The following is a 6,705-nucleotide window of genomic DNA, read 5'->3' as shown; positions in this document are numbered from 1 at the left end:
CTCTCTCTCTCTCTCTCTCTCTCTCTCTCTAATAAATAAAATTAAAAAAAAAAAAAAGATGTGTAAGGGCCTGAGTTCAATCCCCGGTTCCTAAAAAATAAAATAAAATAATAAATAAAATTTAAGAAGATGCTCATCATCAGTAGTCATTAGGGAAATGCAAACAGGAGCCACACGGAGAAGCCACTACACACCATTAAAGTAGCTAAAACAACAACCATGCCAAGAGCTGGAAAGAACAGGACAATTAAGACCTTTCTTGCCCTGCTGGTGGGAATGCAAACAGCACAGCCACTTTGGAATAAGCAGCTTCTTAGTGAAATACACTTAGCCTGTGACCCAATCATCCAATTCCTACTACTAAACAAGAGAGATAAGCTTTACTCGTGGTCACCAAAATCTGTACAATGTAATGTCCTTTAAGCCCTTCAAAGGTAAGAACCCCGAGGTCTGAGGGAGGCTATGGCACTGTCAGCTAAGGATCCCCATGGGGACACTCTGACACCCTGGACCAGGAAGACTAGTCAGCAGTGAAAAGGTGCTACCTATCCATGATACTGAAATCAACCGACTCAGAAGAGCTCATTCTGTGTGGTTGCATTTCTATGGCTTCCGGAAAGGACAGAACTATAGATGGCCCCTAACTTATAATGACATGACTTGATGACTCCTGGATGGTACGAAAGTGACATTCATTCTGCAGAAATAACATTTTTAAATTCTGAAATTTTCCCGAGCTAGTGATACACAAGCCAACTCTGCCTGACAACACTGGGCGGGCAGCAGCTCCTGGCCTGCCATGTACCTGTTAAGGGTGAAACACTGGTACAGCAAGTCCCTGACATGAATGAGTTCCATTCCAGAAGTCAGACTCATTCCTCAGTCTCACAAAGTGAGTCTTACACGATACACCTGTGAAATTTTCGTAACACAAATGTTTCAGGAACTAGCAGAAAGGGAAGGATCAACCCCCCAAATCAGTGTTAGCACCCCACCTGCCCTACATGTGCCCTTTGCATAGCTGCACCTGTGCCCACCAGCTGCAGCCACAATCCAGCCTTGTCACCAGCTAACCAATGACTCCCAAGCCACTGCTGTCTCCTGCCTTCTCCAAGCCTACCTGCTTAGCCCCTCTGAGTGTCAGAAGTGCTCAGGAGGCAAGCGCATACATTTTGTGGTCACTAAGTGGCAGGACATGGCCTTGCGCCTCCACTGCTCCCTCCGCAGGGCATGTCCACACTCTCCTCACCTCCCACGGAAGGTCCCCTCCCCCAGGAGAACAGGCTGCTCTCACGCGCAGCACCCCCACACCACGGGTGGAAACCTTCACTGCTGCCCTAATCATACTGACTTGTAATGATTGGAGGGGGGGGGGGAGTTTCTGGGAATTCAAGTCAGGACCTCACACTTGCCAGGCAGGTGCTGTGCTGCTGAGCTGTATTCCTGCCCCCACGTAAGGATCTGCTTTTCACCACTGTCCTGAGGGCTGAGGCCACACTACAGTCACTGAACTGTCTCCAAGCAAAATGAGTGTGTCATTCACAAGTGAGAGAAAATCACTAACTGCCAGATGCCCCTGGAACAGTCTGGAGTATTTCCTGTATGCTAAGGCAGGGTAGTAGAAATCCTGTGGACAGTCTGCTAACACGTTCAGCATGCTACTTGCTCAGGATCAACGCTACTTGCTCAGGATCATCGCTAAGGACCTGCCCAAAGAACAGGACCCATCTAACTGCAGGGAACAAAAATGGAAACTAAACTTTGTCAAAACAATTCTTCCTACTTTGGAAATGTTTGTTTGGATGATCTTAGGGGTTTCAAGTCCACTGCACTATTTCAAACCATCCTGGTCATGCCTGGGTGACATTAACAACATTATTCACACCTGTGGAACACCCCCCATACACACACACGGATGGGATATGTATGTTTTTATACATGACATAAAAACATACACCGGTCCGGGGACATAGGTCAGTAGAATAAGCGCTTCCCTGGCAAGTGCAAGGTCCTGAGTTCAATCCCTGGTACCGCAAATAAACAAACAAACAAGTAAAAACATACATCAGCGGTGCATGCAGGACTGGCTTCTATGAGGCACACAGAAAACTCTGTCTCACTTCATAGTGATGGGTCAGGCTTTCTTGAGCCAGAATAAAACTAGAACAGTCAAATATATCTTCTGGCTCAACCTTGACACTTCACACATCATCTGACAGGGCGTGGACTCTATTTCTAAGGTCTTTTCCAGATGTAAAACACTGCGCTTCAGTGTGAAAGTGTCAGGTCACCCAGGAATCACTCTACTGTCAGAAAACTCTGAAGGTGTAGTCTGACCCAGTTAAGATTGCCATTTGAGATGAGGTTCAGGTGGACATGGGGCCACTGCTCCTTGCTGGCTCCTGTCCATGGCCAGGGAAGGCCACCTGAGTGAGATAGCTCCAGGTAAGTGCCAGTGATTCCCTGTCAGACAGCTGAGAAGCCCAGGTGCGAACTGGCCAGGCACAGCCAGCATGCAACCCATTCCAAGGGCTTTCGTAGGCCCAAAGAACCTGAACAGTTTCATAGCCCTGCTACAAGCCCAAGCTCTTTCCAGTAGGTAAAGTCTTGCAAAGCAACACAGCACAGCAGAAAATCCGTGGGCTCTGGAATCTGACAAGCTGGGCTCCAACACTAATCACTGCTGATCAGCTCAGCACAGGAAGTCGCTCTCCTTCCCCAAGCCTCAGTTTCCCTGTGATGAGATGGGACGCACAGTGCCTGGCACCTGGCAAATGCTAACATCTACTTCATTCTCAAAAATAGGTAAACGTGTGACCCCATTCTCCTTCTCTCCAGAGGCAAATGCTTCATCTCCTCTTCCTGTCCTTGGGCCCACCCCATCTGCACTTACTTCATATGGTAGTGTCTCCCCATACCTGTCATCCAACTCTGCTCCATTCCTTGTAAGAGTGGAGCACCAAGTCTTTACATGAGAACCATGTCTCTACTGTCCTGTCTTGGCCACTGTCCTTCATCAGTGCCCTGTCCCTCTTGCACAGACCAGCTCCTAAGGGTGTGTCTAAAGCTACAGCTAAACTCTTCTCTTTCTCTCTTAGGATCCTAGTTTCTGTTCATGGTGACAACAGCACTGCCGCTGAGCTGCTCTGCACTGTTCCCTCTCCTGTGACTCCTTCCTCTGGCATAAAGGTTTCTTTGATGAGTAGCTGGATCCAGTCACTTCTGACCTCCCTGCTAAGCCTTCCTTCCCCTGGCACAGAGTACCAACTATGTGCCAGGCACAGGGCAAGGCACGGGACACACACTCAAGAGTCACCCTGCAGTCCTGAGCCCACCTCTGGGTGGGTTTGTCCTCTTCTCCCCTTCCAGCCCAGCAATTTGCCAGGGTCACCCTGACTAGTCTGGGAACTGTCTGTCAGTGACCCCTGCTTACCTTCTACACTGACCTTCAAGATTCCTGTCCTGACCCTCTGCCTGGCCAAACCAGTCCACTCAGGCCTGCACAGACTCTCTTAAGTGCTAGGCCCAAAGGCCCCCTCAGCTCTCTGATCAAAACAACCTGCTAGGAAAAAAATAAAACCTCAGCACCAGATATTTCTTTCTTTCAATGAGTTTCTGAAACTAGCCCTTTCACCCTTGTTTCTCAAATTCACCCACTGGGGACACTTTCCCCAGATGCAGGTTCTAAGTTCTTGGAGGAGGCAATTCTTCCCATGCCCTGTAACAATTATGTTTTGTTTCTATACACTGAAGTGTTATGTGTGGTGGCACACACCTGTCATCCCAAAGCTCAGAAGGCTAAGGCAGGAGGATCAGTGCAAGTTCAAGGTCTGCCTTGACTATATAAAGAGAATCTACCTCAAAAAGCCAACCATTCTGGTAAGTGCAAGGTCCCCAGCTTGATTCCCAGTACCAAAAACAACAACAAAAAAGCCAACCCTGCCCCCTCAAAACCCCACCACCAACATTTGGCTTTATTTTTGAGACAAGGTCTTGCTATATACTTCAAACTGGCTTTGAACTCGCCATACTCAGCAACACTGAGGTTCTGGAGGGATTGGGCAGAGGTCTCAGTGAGCATCTGAGCAAGCCCAGGCACATGCACACGTGGACACTGTTGCCATCTCGCTGCTTCCCCACGTGCGCCAGTCACGTGCTCTTAGCTCCATCCACATCAAAGCCTGAGTTCCTTATTTCTATGAGCGATCATTCCTCTTCCACCACTCAAGACAGGCAGCCACTGCTGCCCCTTCTGGCTCACTCTCTACAAGGTCTCAAGCCTCCCTTCTGTCCCTGCCACTGCAGCCCTGGGCACATTCGTAGTTTCTGACTGGAGGAATCCAGCCATCGCTCCTGAAAGGTTTTCTGGCCCTCAGCCACATCCTGCCCTGGCGCTTCTTGTGCACACCTGATGCCCTCACTCGAGTCCACCCTTCAGCCAAGCCCTCCGCCACAGACCTACAAGTACTGCCATGACTCACTTCAGGAGCAAACACCACTGAGGCGGCCCCACCTCCACATCTTTGCCCCTGCAACTCCTACCCCTGGTGTCACCTGCCTACCTCCTTCTAGCCCTCCAGCCTCACCTCCTCCAGGAAGTACTTGAGGATCTCCTGAGCCCACCCAGGCTTGGGTAAGTTTCTTTTCTGCTTCCACAGCAGCCAGTGTGTAACCATAGCAGCCCTCAGCAGGGGGGCTGAAATGACCTACGCCTACCCTATACACTATGCCTCCCCAGAGCCTAGTGCAGGGCTGGGTCACAGCACAGAAGCTGGGAGAGTGCAAGGAAGGGAAGCCAGGCTCACTCTCCTCCTCCAGGGCGTTCCTAGACACAAGACCTCAGGTCGCCTCTCCATGCCACTGCTGCCACCTAGGGACGTCAGGCTAACAGTGCACCTCCCGCGCCATTCAGCATTTAATTCAATTCAATAAATTGAATGGGATGGGAACACAAACCAGGGAACAGTTGATTCCAGTGGGGGTGGAGGAAGAGTGGCAGCTGGAGGAGGCACCGAGTGGTGAGTGAGCTCCAAGCTGGGCCTCTCGGCAGGAGGAGAAGGTCTCCAGGTGGATGAAAGAGAGCCCCGATCTCTGTACAGATGAGTTAGAAAGGAAAAAAGGGTTAGAGCAGGAAAGAACTGGTGTCCCAACTTTAGGGCTCTGGACTTTAACTTCCAAACCACTTAAATAGGTCGACAAAACTTGCTTTTTTTCTGCCAAAAGACTTTTAATCATGAGGGAAACAACTAGACTTGCATTACAAAAACCAACTCTTGTCAAGTGTGGAAAGATGAGGGAGATGGGAAGTAGCAAGAGAGAGGCAACTGATGGAAGCCCCAGGAAGACAGCATGAGCTCAGGTCTCACAGATTCCAGCTGAAGCTCTGTGTCTTCAAGCCAGAGCTTCTAGAGAAACATTTCCGGCCACATCTGGAGATGCTCATCTGTCCTGGCCTCTTCATGAACCCTGGAGCAGTAGAATTTTAAAACAGCCCCCAGCACAGGTTTTTCTTGTTGCTGCTTTGTTTTGAGACAGGTCTTGCCATATAGTTCAGGCTGGCCTTGAACTCATGGTGCTCTTCCTGCCTCAGCCTTCTGAGTGCTGGGATTACAGGACTGTGCTACCACACTCCACCCCAGCACTTCTGCACAATGGTGTTCAATGGCAACTGAATGGACTCCCTGAAACAACACCCCTCACAGTGTCCTCAGTGGTTCAAAGTAAAAGCTTTGAATCTCAGAGCCTGAGTTTAAATCTTGCCTTAGCTACTTTAGAACACAATGCCAAGTGATCCATCCAAGCCTCAGTTTCTCCATCTCTAAAATGGAAGTCATAATAGCACCTACCTCAACGGCTAGAGACCAATGCTTGTGAAGAAGTATCAAGCACACGACACACTGTCAATAAATGCTGGTGTTTCTTTTTAACATTGTGTATTTAGTGCCTACTAAATACAGCCTATGGGCTGCAATATCCTTTAAATCTGCACAATACTTTCCACTTTCCTGTTTTACAGGTAGAACGAAGGCTCAACAAAACAGTTCGTTCAAGGTCTTGGGAATATCTGCAAGGGTCTCCAGATATGAGGCTAAAAAAACTTTTAATGGAAGATCATTTAGCATAGTAGTGGTGGTCGTACACAAAGAGTAAGAGAGAGTAAAATAAAATAGTAGGAGAAGAAGAGGGAGAGGGCCCCCAGGGGATATCTGGCAATGTCTGGGGATATTGTTGACCTTCATAACAGGGGTTGGGGCAGGGATGCTACTGGAATCGTAGAGCTGCCCAACTTTCTACGATGCACAGGGCAGCCCCCAACCAAGAATTACGTGGATTCCCCCCGCCCAAAGTCACTAGTACCAGATTGGGAAATGCTTCTCCAGCTGGCACACCCCACCACCCCCCTTTCTGGAGCACTGGCCAGAGATCCCACATAAACACTTTCGAGAAGTGCTGGGGAGGGGGGAAACTCAGCTGTGTCCTTCCAGGGGCAGCCCCTTGCAAAAGTTCTCCTCCACCTGTCCTGTACACAGTATGTATTAGAGCCCCATTTTAATAAGCCTAGCAGAAGACACCGGAAAAGGAAGACCATCCATCCCCCATTGTTCCGTTACGTGCAGTTTATGTTTGCAACATGCACACACATTTTACAAATCCTAACGTCCTACGCCCCACTAACAGCTTTGTTAGAGATGGCGACCGAAAAAA

At 49.2% G+C, this 6,705-nt stretch overlaps 1 protein-coding gene across 1 annotated transcript in view; it reads right to left on the bottom strand.

Moving 5' to 3' along the window:
- Elavl1 (ELAV like RNA binding protein 1) overlaps positions 1-5,090 on the bottom strand; it is a 36,878-nt gene extending 31,788 nt beyond the window's left edge. The window contains exon 1 of the mRNA XM_004644881.2: positions 4,957-5,090. The gene's annotated coding sequence lies outside the window, so the exon portion shown is untranslated. The remainder of the gene's footprint in view (positions 1-4,956) is intronic.
- Between the last annotated feature and the right edge of the window lie 1,615 nt (positions 5,091-6,705).

The sequence above is a fragment of the Octodon degus genome, unplaced genomic scaffold, assembly GCF_000260255.1.
Source record: "Octodon degus isolate 3935 unplaced genomic scaffold, OctDeg1.0 scaffold00214, whole genome shotgun sequence".
NCBI lineage: Eukaryota > Metazoa > Chordata > Mammalia > Rodentia > Octodontidae > Octodon > Octodon degus.
This window is presented reverse-complemented; position numbering and strand designations above follow the sequence as displayed.